At 42.3% G+C, this 19,544-nt stretch overlaps 1 protein-coding gene across 1 annotated transcript in view; it reads right to left on the reverse strand.

The window, feature by feature from the left end:
• Window positions 1-18,890, reverse strand: part of LOC146639907 (bromodomain adjacent to zinc finger domain protein 2B-like) — a 70,828-nt gene extending 51,938 nt beyond the window's left edge. The window contains exons 1-2 of the mRNA XM_085347695.1: window positions 18,640-18,890; window positions 5,046-5,088 (exon numbers count right to left, since the gene is read on the reverse strand). The gene's annotated coding sequence lies outside the window, so the exon portion shown is untranslated. The remainder of the gene's footprint in view (window positions 1-5,045; window positions 5,089-18,639) is intronic.
• Window positions 18,891-19,544: the final 654 nt, after the last annotated feature.

Below are 19,544 nucleotides of genomic sequence, written 5' to 3' on the forward strand. Positions count from 1 at the left end.
TAAAGTAAGGAAAAACAGACAGATAAAGAGACAGAGAAAAGAAAATGGGTATCACATTCAGCAGGCCTCAACTCAACCATCTGCACACCAGACCAGACGGTTGAACTGGGACTCAGAGCGCACACGCACACGCACACGCACGCACAAACACATGTACACCCACTGAACAAAGAGAAAATCAAATCCAATAATCATAGACACTCACTCTCTCACAGTTAACTACAGGGAAAGCTGGCTATGTTTAATGATTAATATCATTCTTAGTATTCATTCTACTCTTTCGATGAAACCTAAACCCTCTCCCTCTATCTCTTCCTCTTTCTTTCTCTCAGAACTCCAAATCAAGCCATAATGGTTTCCCTGAGGCTCAGTGTCCTGGCTAGTTTCACCAGGCACACTGCTGTGTTTCATAGGAGAAGTGTGACTGCACAGAAACCGTAATGAGCTCTCACTGGGAGCTGGGGGCCTCCTGGCACAGCTAATGGCTTCTCCTGACTACAGCTGTATCCAGGTTACAACCTGGCCTGGCACAACAGGCCCTGGGATGCACAGGCCCAGTAGGGACAAACTATTCCCAGCCACAGGCACACAACGTAGGCAGAAAACGCATCCATAGCAGTGGACTGTGTTTAGTGTGTGGGTGTTTGAAGTAGAGAAGGAGGAAAGAAGACCTGGGGAAGAGAGTAAGGGGGCAGGAAGTGGGAGAGGATGTTGAGAGACAAGGGGTTGAGCAGAAACACAGACCAAGGAATACAGACAGTTGAAGACATGTGGTTTGGCCATAAATGCGGCAGATAGACCCAATAAACCTGAAAGCTTTCATAAGGGAAACAGCTGGTGTGTGTGTGTGTGTGTGTGTGTGTGTGTGTGTGTGTGTGTCTAAGACTGGCATGATATCAGATTTTCAACAAAATTATCATGTCCTATCTATCTATAAAGGTTAATATATGCTTGCATAATATAAACATTAGGTCACCATGTCATTTTTGAGTACAGATCTCACCAACACTCCTTTCACAACCACAATGTGCAGACATGTCTTCCTTATTGGGGACAGAAAGGCAAGTCCTCATAATGTAAATCATTAAATTTTAAAGTGATGACATGTTGTCCAGTTAAGGTTAGGTTAAAGTACAGGGGAGTAAGGCAAAGCTAAGCTTGGAATTACTCTCCAGGAAAAGAATGGAAGTCAATGCAAGGCACTGTGGATGTTTATGTGTGTATGTAAGAGAAAGAGATGAGGAAACTCTGTGTGTGTGTGTGTGTGTGTGTGTGTGTGTGTGTGTGTGTGTGTGTGTGTGTGTGTGTGTGTGTGTGTGTGTGTGTGTGTGTGTGTTTGACTTGGTGGGGGGTGTGGGGGGGTCTGCTTAATTATCTCCATAAGACAGTAACCCTGCATTTTCTAACAGCGCATGCATGCACAGACTAAGTACAGACAATAATGATGGCTTTTTATAATAACAACTCTGCTAATGATAACCAATTACTAATAGTCATATTAACCCATTTGGCTAAGCTTCCAAAATTAAAGCAAAACAAAACACAAAATCAGAACAATCAAGGACAAACAAACATCAAATTTAGAACATAATTGGCTTTAAAACCTTTAAATCTGGTGAACCATGTGACCCACAGAAAAAAAGACAACATCTGGGTTAGGCTGATGAAAGGGCCAAATGCTCTAAGATGACGTCGACAACTTTGCAAAAATGTCTTAGATACCATTTTCTACTCAGGGTGAGGGTAATGTGATTGGTAGGTTGGTAAGTAAGTGCAAGAGATGGCAAAGGATGGATCATCACTTGTTTTCAAACCTAACAGTGAAACAGGCATTAGAGCTGCGTCCAAGGAGCTCAAATTGCAATCCCGTTTGTATGCGGCTAAAAGGTTTGTGATGCATGGGGTTTAAAGGTCTACTCCTAATGTTTCATAAATTACTGGTATACAATTATGTTGCATTATGACACCCAGAACTCAGCATTGTATAGCCAACATCAAGCCCGTACTACAACAAATACAACACAGAGACATACACACACACTCCTGTTGTTGCCCTCTCTAGGAAAGCTCACAGCTTGGGTTCTTTAGCTCCTGTTTTGTCTGGCCTCCATTCAAAATGGCCCCCTCATGACCACGCACATTATGGTCCGGGCAGGCAGCCCCTGAGTGGACTGAGGCTCCCTGGGTGCAAGCAGTGATTCATGGCACAAGTGTCTGTAAAAGAGCAGCCTCACCCCACGCTGCAGCCCTTCATGGGGACAAGAAGAGCAGAGGCTGTTTGGCAGTGGGGGTGAATCAAAAGTCTGGCTACAGGACTGAGCCCTGTCGAGATCATGCGGGCCAAGAGAGGCAGAAGGGGAACAGCCAGTGTGTTTCCTCATGTGCGTGTGTGTGTGTAGAAAGCATGAGTTTGAGTGAAAGCGACACAAAGACATGGATGGCTAAGCCCAAAGTAATGCTAGAGTGTGTCTGCTGAATCTACTCTGCTCCCTATCCCGAGGACAATCACACAGTAGCTTTTTAACAATCTTAGCTTCGAGGCAAGTACAAAGTACTAAATGTTTAGGAGTTATCTCTAACACTTCCCCAATCTAACAGAGCACCAGTTTAAAGGGCACTGGGAAAAAAGACACTGTGAGAAACAAAGAGGGCTCATGAATAAGAGCTGAAAAATGATAGTAGTTGCTAGGATTGATGAAACCCTATTCAGGTTTTGTGACAGGCAACGAGACACACAAATTCTTTCCCCTCAGGCTAGAAGGTGTAATTTCCCCTTCCACTGCCACAAGAGTCATGTAAAAAATTATCTATAGCTCAGTGACTGACTGCTTCGAAGTAATTCCAAGCAGTAATTTGTCCTTCTATCTATCTATCTATCTATCTTTTCAGAGACACTCAGAATAGAAACACTGGCATGCTACTCTGTTGTAACACACGGTGGGATGCGGATGGAAATGCTGGCCCCACAGGACACACACACACACACACACACACACACACACACACACACACACACACACACACATAAAGAACGGACTGCTGTGGGGCTGACGCAAGACTATCTCTGTCTCACGTGTCTCTCCCCTACGGCCGCCCGCTGCTCCTGACCTTCGAGATGTTTTTCTCTCTCCTTCTCCCTCTCCCTTTATTCCTCTCTATTTCACACTCACATAACACACACACACACACACACACACACACACACAGCTCCCAGCCACTCAGTATTTTGTCATTAAAAAGCATTGCATTTCAAGCTTGGATCAAGCAGATGGGGCTGCGTAAGCATTGCTGCTCCTTCGCACAGCACCTTGGCTTAAGTACAGATAGTTTACATGCAGTACGGCACTCTCGCTTAAACACGCGCACACAAACAGACATGCGAGCGCACACATGCACACGCACAACCTTCCTGGAACCGGAGAATCAGCCCGTTTGTGGATGGCTGCTTCACTCGGGTACTGTGCATCTCACTTGTGTGATGCCTAGCTGATGTGGCTGAATACTTTAAGACATGCTCTAAAAAATAACAGCGCTACACAGCAGACGAGGGTATCGTCTCTTAGCAGAGAAAGCCTCATTCTTATCCTAACATATTTTGTAGTCCTTTCCGTAGACCAGTGGTTCGTGCCTTGCAGTGGCAAAACACTGACATAAATACTCACATAAAGTTCAATGGGTTCATAACACACACAATTACACACCCACATGCGTACGTGAATGTAATATAATTATATCTCTGTGCCATTAGACACATTTCTCTGTCTTTCTTTCATTTTCTCTCACCCTCAACATTTGCATATTCCTTTGGGTGTTTGAGTTGAGCAGCTCTTTCCTTTTTCCTTCTCTTGTCTTCCAAGCAACAAATGTCAGCTAATTACACCATAGCTGTTTGGATGAGCTCCATCTTTCCCCTGTGCTCTGCTGTGCTTGTTCTCTATGGGGCTGCAGGAAGAGTCAGGCAGCCAAGACACCAGTTAGGAGCAGCCAGCTGTGGGGGTTGAGCTAGAAGGCTACCCCCCCCCCCCCCCCCCCCCCACACACACACACACACACACCCCACCACCACTACCCACCCCTAGAAATTGATTCCCCAAGAGAGGACTCATCAATACTTATCACAAATGATACAAGCAGCCCGCACCAACCTGCAGGGGATATAATGTATCATTCACAGCCAGAGATGAAGCAGTAATGGTTAGACCTGATAGAATCGGGTCTGCTAACGCACAAGGCTAAAAAGACAGTCACGGGCGAAACAAGTATTTCACTGAGCTCTGCATTCAGCAAAAACCTTCTTTTAAAAGATCCAATTTGATCTGGTGACACACTCACAGGCACAAGGCCATCAAGTCAGGCAGGAGAGAAAGTGCAAGTCATTGTCTGTGTGTGTGGAACAATAAACTGGCACACCACTTGGTGTGTGTGAAGTGAAGCCTTGAGGACGCAGCCGCGCCCCTGAGTACAGCTTGCTCTCACACACAGACACAGCGAGAAAACAGAGAAGGAAGAAAGAAAGGGTCTCAAAAAGGAGAAGATTAATGCTACACGCAGAAAGACACACAAACAACTAAACCCAATCCAAGATCCTAACCCAGAAGCACTGTCGGGCACAGTTAACACCCATTTACATTCAGTGTTTGGTCTGAAGAGATAGCAAACTCAAAGGATGTTTATTAGGCGCGTACGTTTCATACAAATATTCTGATTAGAATGGGAGAAATCTAATTAATTGCTTGATTCACTGAATGAACCCCGAATTTGTAATGTAATCATAACAACTGCTTTTCAAGGGGCTCTTGTTAAATTTAATTGGGGGAGAAGAAAAAAAACATCCTCTTTCACTGAATGAATGAAAATCAAATTAGGCCTGAAACTGGAGGAGTCTGCAAGTTTGTTCTGTTGCGCCATAAAAAAAAAAGAAATAATTTTTTAAAAACCACTGTAAAAGCAGAAGTGTGTGACAATGTATATTTTCAAAAGTCACGCATCAACTATTTTGTAACATGCATTTTGGGCAGTGTGAGAGATTTTAGAGATGCACTTACTGTTACAGGTGTCTTCAGCTCTTTGACATCACTGCTGTAACACCTGGGGAAAAGCAGAAACAAGAGATCACTGTGGTTCGGGCCGAATACAACAATCTGACTCATAAGAAGAGCAGCATTCTCAAAACGGGCAATTTTGATATAGTACTATGAAGCTTTTTTCTCTTCTTCTTTCATTTCATGACCTGAAAGCTGGCGGAGGCCCTAAAAACTACTTGCACTTCAAAGTTACAGTTACACAGCTTAGTATTTGTGGTTTTCCAGACACATCAAAGGAAAAAAATACAGTGACGTCTGAAACACAGCTGTGGCTACACACACACACACACACACACACACACACACACACACACACACACACACAAACAGAAAGATATTCACACCCACAAAAAGTCTCTTTCTCCCTGAGCCCGTTCTTGCAAAACCTGTTTGTTAGAACTGAATCTAGACATTGGAGCTTCAAGTGTGAGGATATTTTCCCTAAACACAAGACAGTTCTTGCAGAGAACCAAGCCTTACCAGCGTTCTCACGCCCATCTCTCATGCATTTTCTCTAAGGCCCTCCTGTGCACTTACAGACCGGGCTTAATCTGAGCAGCTCACCATAACAGACAACACCCTGCTTTGTATATCACACTACAGTGCAGTTTTTACAACTTTCATTTACGCTGATATAACCTCGTGTTGAATAAAAAGAACAGCTGAAGGACAGCTTTCGATTATGAGTTATAACTGGTGTCAGCAAGGTTAGGTGGGATCAGAATGCAGTACCTACAAATGTCACGGCTCCCTGTACACATGCACACAGACTCAGGGAAGCAGACATTTCCAGACACGGCAACACACAAGCAGTGTTACAGCATGTGTGGGTAGCTATCTAACAAGGTTTTGTTGTCAGTAAACACATCCATCTGGTCAACAGCAACTGAATCAAGTCTGGTGGATGCCTCAGCGGCACGGATGTGGTCAGATATTACAATAATAGTTAAAGCTATCCTTTTTCCTACAAAGTTCCCGTCTTTTCTGTTAACGTCACTTGCTCAAATGGTAAAAAGAAAGGGAGTATGTTACAAGTAAGTAAGTCATTTTGTCTGTCCAGATGCCTTCAAGTGTTTCCAAAGTCTGTGGTACACAGTGCAACGCATGTCTGTCATTACAACTCAATGTATCACTGAACAGAAATCACCTAGACTGACTGTGTTGATAATAACCGAACTGATCGAACTGTAATGGTTCCCCTCATTATCTGTTCTCTTACACAAACACACACACACACACACACACACACACACACACACACACACACACACACACACACACACACACACACACACACACACCATCACAAACTACAGGCACACACAAATACTTTGATAACTCATCGCAGTGATAATGATAACAGAGAGCCAGGTAGGCTGAATTCATCTTCAGCTTTTTTCATAAAGGCCTATTAGTGGATGATTAAAGGATCTCTGCTCACAGGACTTCACCACAGAAAATGATTTGCCAGCCACGAGGCAGGTGAATTACACTGGATAAGAAAGCCAGTGCTGTCTGCCATCATTTGCCTCACTGAGAATCAGGCTGTTAGTCTATTAACCTCATTTTATGGTAGGATCTTACCAGTTTTACATCAAACATTACAAAACACTCTTTTCCTGTGACTGCAGCCTTGTTCCGCTGCTATGTCCTCATAAATTATGTCAGGGCATTGTATTAAGTCTGCAGCAAACAATTAATTAATTATGGATTCATCTTTTTCAATTAGCTAATAGTTAATTTGGCATATAAAATATTGAAAGGGTGTAATAAATATACATTAAAATCTTCATAAAGTCCAATATGACATAAATAAAACTGCTTGCCCAAGCCCTTTAGATGGATTTTACTACAACAGAAAGACAAAAAGAAAGAAGGCAGAAAAAGTACAAAACAGTTGAAGCCAAAGTCAATGCCAAGCAAAACATTAATCAACTACAAGTTTGAGTGAAACATGATGTGAAAACTTCAAAGCGCTATTTACAGTTGAACAAATACAAATCATCACGAATGCAAAAAGGTTCACCTCAGCATTAATTTAGTGTGACAGAATTCACATAGCCGTGCTTTCTGAGTAACACCGAGATATTTGAATGTCTATATATACAAGTGATCCAACAAAATCGGTGCCCTAAGTTATGCCGGTGAATTTATTACTTTTTGAGTAACAATCCGAATGTCAATTTAATAATAGCCATGATTGCTTAGTCATTTCCATTTAATTAATGTGAAGGCAAATAAAACCAAACACACATACACACACAAAGAACTATCTCCAAAGTAATAATTACCAGCATTTAAACTCCAGGCATGCTTGCACATGGACAGCGTACAACCTAACTGCTATGATGTCTCCCTGAATTGTCTTGTTTGGTTACTCTAATCTACCCCTGTTGCCTCAGCCAAACAGATGTTGACTTTACTTTAAGATTCATACAACCGCTCTCAGGCATCCACACAGGGTTAAATAGAGGGGTCAAAAGAAAGAAAGAAAGCTAAGAAAGCTAAGAAAGAAAGAAAGAAAGAAAGAAAGAAAGAAAGAAAGAAAGAAAGAAAGAAAGAAAAAGTCACGTGAGCCTTCATTTATGAACAAGCTGCTGGTATTTGAGCACGGAAAACAAGTGTACTCTGAAAATATACATATTGAGATTGGCCTAAAATCCCCTGCTTTTTAATATTTGATGCATTGTTAGACGAGCGACACTGGCGAGGTGTTTGTCTCTGTTGTCTCTGCTGATCTCTGGCACACCGGGCCCTGTGGGAGTGAGTTAGTGAGACTTGGCCGCAGACATTTTCCTGAAGCCCCCAGAACAAAACAGGCAAGTCTTGACAGTCTGTCCGCCACCGAGTCGTCACACAATCAGTTGCAGGAAACCAATCCCTAAATAGCAGTGATTCATCTCTTCATCACACACAATGCCAGTACACAGTGCACAAAGAAGCTCTCTCTTCCTCTCTCCCTCTCTCTCTCTCTGTCTTACCCTATCTGCCCCCCCTCCCTCCCTCAGTATGGTCTCTCATGCTGCTTAAAAATAAGTGCTTCTCCCAGCTTTCTTTGCCCTGTGATTTACTGGCAGTGTTTAACTGCAGGGCAGCATCTTTTATCGTTACATGATCTGGGGCTGAAAGCTGACAAAATGGAATCTCTGCGCAAGTACTTTTGTATGTGAGCAAGTGTACGTTCAGGGGAAAGATGGGAACGAGACGAGGAATAAAGAACTTATGTGAGAAACGTTTGCCTAAGTGCAATTCAAATCCCTCCAGCCTCCCAGTGCTGCGTGTATGTGTGAATATACGTGTGTTTATCATTCCCCTAAATGGTTTCTTCCTTGACTTGATGGAGCAAGTGCCATCTCGAGGGAACGGGTTACACCACACACTGGAGTAAAGCCCTTTGAGACCAATGAAAAGCTCTGAACATTAGTGCAATCCATTTGTGTGAGCTAGAATATATATATATATATATATATATATATATATATATATATATATATATATATATATATATATATATATATATATATGTGTGTGTGCGTGTGTAATTCCAGTCTTGATTGTATGCTTCGCCCTTTTAGTGCCATGTATGCGCGCATGTTTTTGTGTTGCCATGATAACTTTTCTCTTCGCTGCATTAAGCAATACACCTCCATTTCCTGCTTTTCTTTGCAGGATCTGTCATTACTGAGTACTGACTTCAGTTGCACTTTGATACCAAAAATGCAAGCAGCTGAATGCTGGTGCATGCTCATGGTAGCGCAGGCCTACACAACAGGTTTAGCGTATCGCCACAGCCTTGATGATCCATCAGGATGACGTGTGAAGGTCAGAGTAGCCGTGACCAACACAGCTGTCATCTCCTCCCAGCACCCTCTTGGCTAACTGGCCTTCCAAAACACTCAGCACAAAACATGGCCAACTGGGGGAGTACAGGGGCCAGGGCCAACAGAACATGCCTATAACCCTGACTGGGCTTGCATTCGCACTCCATGCTGTAACACAAGATGCTGCAAAGAGGCAAATCAGAGCTGTTTTTCTGCAACGGCAATGCAACTATGACAAGAGAAACCGGCAATGGAAAAACATTATGACATCTATTAGTAGTGGCTTTTAAAATTTAATTCAACAGCCGATAAAGCCGCAGTTTTAAATGACTACCAGAGGAAGATACAGTGGAGCTGTGTGGAGAGCAGATGTGAATCCACTTTGATTTCCGTGCCTGTGTGTGTGTGCGTGCGCTCGTGTGTGTGTGCGTGTAGCTTCTATTAAATGGATCTGCTGTCTCCTTGATCAAGGGAGTCAATAAAGGGCCAGTGCTGTCAAACCCTCAGGGGTAAGTGTGTATGCACATGTGTGTTCATGTTTGTCCATGCATGCATGTGTGGCTGTGTGTGGTTGTGTGTACTTGTGTGTTACGGACAGATTTTGAAGTACTCTGACAGGTGAGTGATTGAGTGCTTTCATTTCCCTCCAGCGACAACAAGACACTCGCACACAAACACCTGCGCAGCACACACACACACACACACACACACACACACACACACACACACACACACACACACACACACACACAGTGGTGGATGAAGAGAGAAAGAGAGAGAGCTGTTGTTTCCTAAAGGATGCTGCTCCTGCCTGCATGCTTAAATTAGCTCTAAATGTTTGGATTACACACGGGAGCTCTCACAGAGGATTTAGCAGCCATAGCCTAGAGTCCAGGGGATGTGTGGATGTTTCCATCTACGCACACGCACACATGTGCACACACACACACAAACACATGCACAAAACGAGTCCACACACAGATCACAAACATAAGTCACTCAAATATTACTCCATACATTCTGTAAACACTTGACAACACAATTTAAGTTTCATCCAGTGTGGACTAAAGATGGAGGGATGCTAGCAATTTAAAAAGCAACACACAGCTTTAAATGGTGTAAACAGGAACAACACACATCATTTCATTCATCAGGTTTTTTTTTTTTTTGCTATGGGCAGAAAATGTTTTCTCATTACGCTTTTTTTTTAGTGCAGTCTCGGCTTCTGTTGGTGGGGGGAGGATGGAGTATGCCAGCAGACGCAGAGACGGGGAGAGAAAAGGAGGAGAGAAAAAGAAGGGGAATGAGGGAGGTCAGCGCCCCCAGTCTCAGATAAAGGCCCTCTCCCTCCCTTCTGCCTCAGCTTTTCGAAGCCCCTGCCAGGATCGAGAGGCGTCTCACGTTACAGCTGTCTCTCAGTGTCATCGTTCAGAAAGAGAGCGCACAAGCAAAGAGCGGGAGAGAGACAGAGAGAGGGAAGGACAGACAGAGACACAGAGAAAAAGAAAGCGGGACAATGCCACAGACTGAGCAGGGCTAGGCTTTCGTAGCTGGACAAGAAAGGAAAAAACAAACCAAAAAAACAGCAGCAGCAGGTTAAACCGGATGAGGAAACCTTTGTGATTTGTAATGTTAATGCAACATAGATTTTCAGTACAATGTAAGAGCATTTCGAAATCACTGACATGTGCTTTGACCTTTTCAAGACAAATTATTTCAAAATGTAGTGTGAACGCAGCTAGTCAGATCATTTCCTCTATGCCACCTGGGACTAACTGAACACTCACAATTTCCTAAGAAGAAGAAAAGGGGGAAATTATTGCCTTTAATACCTGGTGTCGTGTGCAGTGAGACGAGAGAAAGAGAAACACGCTGTCCTTAAGAAAAGAACAGGGCTATAAGAATGCATGCTAAAGGGCTTTTGCAGATTAGCCATTGGTGAGTTGCCTCTCTGCTCACGAGTATCCCTTTTTAACCTTAAAATGCTAAAAACAGCCGCTTGTTCCAGGTCCAGTAATGACTAATCCAATGACTGCCAGCATTTTCAGCTTGCACTACAAACACTGTAAGGCCTTGCAGTTCAGTTCTGAGTTAAGTTACATTTAGAGTCGATGATCATTTCTTCTCCACAATTTTGTTTTCTGAAGAAAAACACAGGATAGCCCCCTCAATTCATAAAAACTTTATGAAGGAAAAGGTGCTGTATGCGCACATTTTTACTCCAAACTATAGCGCTTACACAGCCGACTCAGTGCGAGGTGATCCTATCAGCGTGTTTTACATAAAACACGGTTCTCAACAAATGCACATATAGCTACTGCAAAGCTCCAAACTGCTTTTCTATTTGTTTTTCCTCTCTCCTTGTCATTTCTCATGGCGTTTGTGTAGGAGTTAAATATTTTAAATTCTGGCTTAGCTTCAAGCACGCTTTGCCAGCGCAGCTAAAATAAAAAGCCTTTGTGGCAGCAGTGACCAGATTTTAAATGCTGAAGAAGATCAATAAATGGGGGGCTGTCGAGGCGCAATCTCATGCATTTGTGTGTACACGTTAGTGTATATGTGTGCTGTCCCTATACATAAATGCCTGTGTTGTGACAGCAAGTGTGTGTGCGTGTGCCTGTGTACGTGCGCCTTAACACCCACCGAAGCTCACAGCTCCCCTGCCTGCAACAAGCTATTCTATAGTATCATCAAAAACCCCACTGACCCAGGAGGCACACCAATAGAGAAACCAATTCCGACATCCAAAACATTCTTCCCATTTCTTTTCCCATTCCCAGTATCCTTCCCCATCCAAGCACAGCCAGCATGGGAGAATGCAAGAGAAATGTGTAAGTATAGGCCCCCTGCTGCAGATGTCAAGGTGTGGAAAACATCAGACTAAATAGCAGGTTTTCCAGACCTCAATGCCAATTCCATAATCAAGTCCCTGCGCAAGAAAATGTTGGTAAGCGAGACAGGGAGGACAAGGTGGGAGAAAAATGACAGAAAAATCCAATCCAGCCTCCTTCAGCTAATGTTAAGAGACTCTGAATGTATCTATTTCACAAAGCCAAGAAACACTGATGTGATTTCTTTTCAAGAAAATAAATGCTTTCATTATGCTGCCATCTTTCTTGCCACTCTTGCTTTTTATAAAGGCCACCTTAAATGGATGCTTTCAGCTCACATAAAGTGATAACCTTCTTTGCTACGTCTTTAGCACATGCAGCACAGACACACAATTATGAGGACTTGCATGCTCGCCGCTGTGTGGCACGGAGATACACACAAAGTACATCTGTATTTTTCGCATCCTCACTAATGTATAAAACAAAAACAGCCATGAAGTGGAAAAATCATCAGGACCTTTAGAGACTTCATTAAAAGAAACTAGCCTGGACTTCCCAAACAAGGCATCTCTTTGGAGGGGGAAAATCAACCTTTTCACCTTGCTGGTGGAAAAACAGGCATCCCAACGAGACAGAGCATGCACAAACAACCTTGACTTTCATCAAGGAAATTCTCACATTGAATGATAAATAGAGGCCCAGGGGACGAACAGCAAAGAAGCAGCTTATCGCCTTTCCCTCCCAAATTTGGCCGCTCTGTCTTCTGTCTCCTGAAAGTCAACGCCGGGTGACCCACTTGCACTTTACACTGCTTATTGTTCGGTAATTAATCCACCATATGTAATCCACACAGAAATGTAGAAAAAATAAAATGGGTGTTGATTTGTTTAGTCTTAATTAAGAGTTGAGATTGTTTACTTGCTTCTACAACAGAAAGGCATATGCCCAATCTCATTAGTCTGTTTTTTTTTTAAACGTAGCTGCATTTCTCACTGTACAGATGGATGCAGATAACTCAGCAAAAGGACAGGCACAATATTAGAAGAGGCTCACTTTAAAAGCTGCTGTCACCAAGCATGCACTTTAGACAATTATTTGTGGATCCTGATGACTATCGGGACGTTCAGAGAACAGGCAGTGTTACCAAAATAGCAAGGTAACATAAGGTTAGGTAGATCAACTGAGAGCTCACCAACTTCCCAGCTGAGAGGACATTAACCTGCGAGGCCATGTGGACACGTATCAATAAGTGATCTGCCTGCATGGGCCTCTAACACACGGCTCACAGCACTAGACCGAGACGAGGACAGAGAAGCTTCAATTTGATCTGTAACAATATGACGCATTGTTAATCTAATGCATGGAAGCTTTTAAGGCTTTTGCTAAAATGCTGCTTCTTCTCAAAGGACCATTAGTCTTTCCAGGATTAATGTCTACTTCAAAAACATCTGTTAAAGTCCTCAGTTTCTTGGTGCATTATTTCATTTGTCATTATTTTATTTTTTTGCTTGTGCATGCACATTCACGAGTAAAAGACTGACCGACGACTGGGAGTGTGTCTTGCATTAGTTCTTGAAGGATCTGGTTAACACAGAGCAGATCTCTACTTCCTCTTTAAATTTCACAGCTCTGTGTCAGCGCTAACATGCAGAGATTTGACAGGGCTCCCAGATGGCCATTATTATCGATAGATTGTTTGCAGATCTTATTAATCTCTGACTAAATATAACTTACTGACATCAATGCATTGAAACATTTAGGCTGACTGAAGCACTTCAGACAGAGCTTAGTAAATATTTCAGTAATATACATGTGTATGGTAATGTGAAAGTTTATTTTTGTCTTTCATTATCAGTTCAGCCTCCTGCTGTTGTGGTTAAAGAATGCATAAATCAGCCACTTTGTCATATCTTGTCACACAGAAACTACAAAGCATGAGCCCAGAGTAAAATCATGTAATCAGTGAGGGGAGACGCAGTAACCGAATGCACAATATTGAAATAGTTGCAAGAATTTCAAATAACCCTTTTTTTCTTTTTTCTTTTATCGTCAGGATCTGCATTACCCCTAAAAAACACTGCTTGATTCATTTTAAGTCTTGATTTGAAGCATAACGCCACTTTTCTAAAGGGCTGTACAAACAGGAAGAGACTGGCAGAGATGTGGCAACATGAAATGTCAATGAAATTCAGAGACCGTTAGCGATGCAAAGTGGGCGGGCCCTGAGTTAAACTTATCTCAAGTTTGAGGCGAGCATTACAAGCGACTGCAAGTGAAACAGCTGACTGACATATAACGGGGAGGTAAATTCTGTGTTAGACCTGCAACAGACCGCCGACCTGTCCAAGGTGTACCCTGCCTTTCAGTCTATGACATCTGGGAAAGGCTCCAGCCCCCAGCCATCACCTACAACCAACCATCATTTACAACGTGCAAAGAGCAAAATACTTCATATGTGAACGAGGCTCTGGGATGGCACAATCAGCCAAGGGGACAGGGACACTTTTCATATTTTGCATTAAAGGATTTACTTTGTTAATCACCAATGATAGTGACATCAAGGAAAAAGAATTTGAGGTTAAAATCAAAATCTGCAACTAAAACCCTATTCACACCTGGCATTACTAGATGTTGTAGTGATCCAATACGAAGTGCACTGCTCTAAGTAAAGGTCTGAGCCACACAGGAAAAGAGCACCTTGGGTCACACTGAAGGACCAGCTATTTAACTGATGTCCTCTGTGTAAGCAGAAGCAGGTATTCATTTGGGCGCCAATTAAAATGTGCAACAGCAGGTGCCAACAATATCAGGCAAAATAGATTCTCTTAGATTGAAAACGCTTTGATTTCCAATTGGGCCAAAGAGTCAATCAGCCAGTCGGAAAGCGGAAGATTAGAGACATCATCGAGCTAGACTGTATAGCATTTCTTATTCTATTAATTCCAGCACATTATTCAAGGGAAGTACATTAGAGACGGCAACACATTTCAGTCCCTGTACGTGTTCAGTGTTAAAGTGAGACCTGATCACATGTGGTCGCATGGGACGAATGTGGAGGCATATTCAAATATACAAGGTGTGAACCTAAGCTGACATAAGCTGCACGATACACTCCTGATATACACACTAAGAAACTGTACATGCTGTAAGTTATAACATCACCCATGTTGTAAGACTTTCATTTTATACACTTGTACATTCTGCACATAACACTATGTTTTTGCACATCGGGTTGAATTATCACTGCATTTCATTCGCTTTGTCCCAGTGCTTCCCACCATGGTGATAAAGTTAATTCTACTCTAATCACACAAAATGCATGTTAAACAACAAGATCTAAGCTCTACTCACTCATCACAGAAGTTTTTAGGAACACAAACAAAATAGTGTGTTAGCTTTTCTCATTCAAAACAGGTTAGTGCTCAGCATATTTAGGAGGAAAGCCGTTAAACTAAAATCTAAAAGCATACATGATATGAATAATAACCCATTTATATTATTGCCCGTTGTAATAAGGCACCATTTAAATTATCAACATATCTCATAGTCGTGTTTGATTTTTGTTCCTTTGCCTTTACTGTATTCACACCAGTCAGACTTAAATGACAGTCTGTAACCGAGGAAAACCCTGGTTTATGCGTGCGCGTTTGTTGTTATTTTGTTTTTATTTCTCCCTCTTGCTGAACTGTTTGTCCAATTAACCAGCATGACACTGATGTGACCCAACAGATAAAGACCAGCCACTGCCATTGGTAAATGTCATCTCATTTGCTGATAGGCTCATATCTGTCAACGAGGCTGTGATTGGCTCAGTGTTCAGCCGATATATGGAAGCATCCCTAATAGAGTGGACGTATTTTTTTTTATCTCATATTAAAGTTTTAAGCAAGAGCTGCCTCATACCAATGACTTGATCATTCCTATCATGCACACCTAATAAATCGCACTTCATTTCATCTGTAAAAGAACACAAGGATGGGTTTCCTTCAAAAAAGAGAAAAAAAATAGATAGCCCCCATATTCAATAGCAAGGGATTATAGAGAATTCAGCCTTGTGTGCACATGGGATTGTCTTCTCAAAAGCTGTCCAAGTTCTGTCAGATTCAGCACCCCCAGACATAGAGCTCGTGAACCTAATTTCACCTAATCAGCTTAGTCAATAGCAACCGTTTGCTGTGACTTTGGTAGACATGCAAATAGGGCTTAACTATGTCTATCCTTAATTCCTGAATGTTCAAGTCAAGCAGAAGTCCTCCTTTATCTCTTCAAAAACAACAGTTCCAATTTGAGAGGGAGAAGCAGAGAAAGAATAAAACTCCAGCCGCGAGTTGACTTTTTTTTCTTCCCCTTGGCCTGGCAAGGAGAGACATCTCTGATTTGAGTGTGCTTGAGGTAGCACAGTGTGCTTTCATTTCAAACCAACATGGCAAACAAACTCTGACAGATTTGTTCCCCTTTTTTCACTTTTGCTCTTGCTCAGTCTCTCTCAAATTATGAGAAAACACGCTGCACAAATATATTACCACTTCTTGTCGGTTTGTATGTTCAGCTGCAGCATTTGCGCGCACACACACACACGCGCATACGTACACGGGAGCACAAACACTCACACATATATTCAAACAAATCCGCACCAAAAAAAAAGATGCCAACAAAAGAGAGTTGTGATAGAAAACTGGGAGACACTGTTCCGTTTCAATTCACTGATACCACTAATGGCTTCTTAGCAGCTCCATGAAATCAAGCAGCTGTCATGTCGATGCATCAGCAGTGAGAGGAGGGAGAGCCATCCCCATAAGGACAGAGGCACCGCGCCTTCATGTTTGGCTAAACATCTGCTCCTCTGCACTCCAGCTTTTGCAGCAATAAACGGGCAAACAAAAGAGGTGGGAGGTGAAATGATCTGATTTTCCATTTCAAAGCATTTGTTCAGTTTGTTTTCTTTGTCCCCCTCCTTCCACTACACCCTCCAACCCTAAACACCCTCCTTTTTCTCAAACTGCTTTACAGGACATGGGGAAGAAAAGTGAGATCAAGTTGTAACTGTAAGGGGCAGGGACACATTTTTTGTGTGAGATGGATGACACAAAATAAATAAGGTCACCATTTTCCAGTCTGCTAAAAGTCTTCAGTCTAAACTGTTGCAAGCAAGTATCATGGCTCAGCTAAGAGATAATCCAAAGGAAGGCTAGAGGTGCATGTGTGCCAGTGTGCACGTCTTAAGCCTGTCAATCTAGCAAACTTATCGCTCACAGATCTATTCAGCTAAACCACAACAGCTGAAGGAAGAAGGAAGGACCTGTTTTTTTTTTTAACATAATACTATTTATATAACTTTTGTGAGTCTAATCATACCTAATCACTTTTTTATACTGAAATCCAATTAAAATCCAATGAAAATTATATTTTTTAAAAATAATCTTCCCTTAATATCATTCCAAGTAATTTGCCCTTATATCATTCCTTCCTTCCTTCCTTTCTTCCTTCCCCCCTCCTTCCTTCATTCATTCATTCATGTTTAGCTGCAAAGACAAACATTGGGCAGCACCGAGTAAACGCCGATCTCACATTTATCAACAGTATTATCTTAAAACATCACAAATGCGCCTGTTTATCGACGCCTGTCTCAAAACACCAGCCTCTCCACTTACGTCTCAAAACAAGAGAATCCTGACATGTAACCACACGTCACTTTGTATTTGCTTTTTTAAAGCACCAAACATCGAAGTAAAACTGCCTTAAAATGATCGTCTGCGACTCTATCAGCCACCTTAATTTCCTTTCAAAAAGGAAAATAAAAGAACACACACGGGACGCGATCCCCCGTCTCGTTTTTTCCCCCTCTACCAAGTCTAAAACTTTGGTAAAACTTGAGGAAAAAAACGTCCATTTCCTTTTAAAGTAGCCTGGATGTTTGTATGTGTGTGTGTGTGAGAGAGAGAGGGGTGGGGGTGGGGGTGCTTTGGTGTGGGGTGGGGGGGGCGGTGGACGAATTTAAAATAACCAAGATGGCGAGAGGCTTGTTGTTTTGGAAGGGGCAGAAAAAATGGAGGATATTGTAATATACACAAAGGGATAAATTTCAACAACTCGGCCAAGCGGCTGCTAGCTTGCCTGCACGCCTCTCGGTTTGAGGAAGCGACCGCGATAACAGCTCCCCAGCAGGCTGGCCAGCAATACGACTAGCGACACGACAGGGAAAAAAAGCTCAAACTCTGAACCGCTGTACAAAGAGAAATTAATATTATACGTACAAGTTAATCCAAACTGAAGGGGGATATTTATGTATTTGTCGCCTAATTGTTTTATTTTCGCGTCGGGGGACTGTTAAACTGGATGGCTTTTTAACGGACGGACTAGCGAGGACCAACGGCAGTCCAGTGCCTCGTAGTTGCCCCCCCCCCCCTTTAGGTTACAACATCCACTACACTGAATAGGCAGCCAAAACAGCCAACAACTGTACATTTTCACGGTTGATAAATTAAAAGAAAAAAAGAACAACACAAACAAAACCACGAAGCTTTCGAAAAAGTTTAATTTCGCTATCAAATTGCGACCGCCGGAGTGAACGGTGCGAGAGAGAAAAGGGAAAAGAGGGACACAAAAGACGATTTCCACTATCAGGTCAACACTCCGAAGAAGGAGAGGAGGAAAAAAACACTTCGTTTTTTTCATAAAAAGGAGAAAAAACTTTAACCAAACGTATCGCTAACGACTACGGGACACACGGACTGAATGAATTACACCGCAACGAGAAAACAGGAAAGTATGTATAAAGCAGTTTACACGAGCTGAAAAAAGCCAAGAAACTAGAAACGAAGCCAAGCGAGCTCTCTCCGTACGCAGCTCATCGCCTGTTCTGTGACGGGGCGAAAACAGCGTCAGTGAAAATAAAACACTTACCTTTTTTTAGTTTCGACACTTTACTTATTTCCAGCGTGGTTTTTTAGTTCAACTAACACTTCGGCTCGGTCTTCTTCTCGCCTCTTTTTTTCCTTGGTCGGTTTTGGTTATGAAAGAGGTCGGGGACGAATGATAAAGAAGGGAATTGGGCAGTAATTGAGTCTCGGTGTGTGAGTGTGTGTGTTAGTTACTAACAGCAGATTGAAGGAGACTCTTCTCAAGGTTTATTCAGCTCCACTTCAAGGAACCGACCTGACGTCAGCTCACTACTGCCACACAAAGAAAACTTATTATTTGTGCAGCGGCCGTAGTAAAGGAAGGATACAGTAATTGACCGTTATTACTTTAAATGCGACATTGTCATTAGGTCCACGGCATGACAGGGATGTAGCGGGAACTTTATTTATGATGTTGTTAGCGCCTTATCCGCTGATGGTGTAAGAAATAAACAAACCTTTAAAAAAATTAAAATAAAATAACTTTTATACATTCTTAACCATTTTAATTAATTACTATAACTTGGATTATAGCTTAAATTTTATGATTTTTTTTTTAAGAAAAGTTGCCTAAATCCTCTCATTTTGTCTTATTTGTGGATTTATTTTGAAAGGTGAAAGATGATTAAAGTTGTAGGCACTTTTAGAATATCGCCAAACCTAATGATAAAGGGTGTTTTTTCTTGATTAGGCAGTATTCAACATAGTTACAGATGATCTATCTGTTTGTCTCTCTTTAAGCCCCCACAAGATGTTACATGATCAAGCAAATACAAGCCAGTTACATAAAGGCTCCAACTTAGGGGAGGCATTTGTGAAACAAAACCAGAAAACGGGGCAGCCCTTCATCGGGTTTGGATCAATACATTGCCTGGCAAAGACAGCCATCTGTGCCTAATTGTATGCTTT

Source organism: Diplotaxodon limnothrissa, linkage group LG1 (genome assembly GCF_057381915.1).
Source record: "Diplotaxodon limnothrissa isolate DT_005_m linkage group LG1, D_limnothrissa_male_GT1.1, whole genome shotgun sequence".
In the NCBI taxonomy this organism is placed as follows: domain Eukaryota; kingdom Metazoa; phylum Chordata; class Actinopteri; order Cichliformes; family Cichlidae; genus Diplotaxodon; species Diplotaxodon limnothrissa.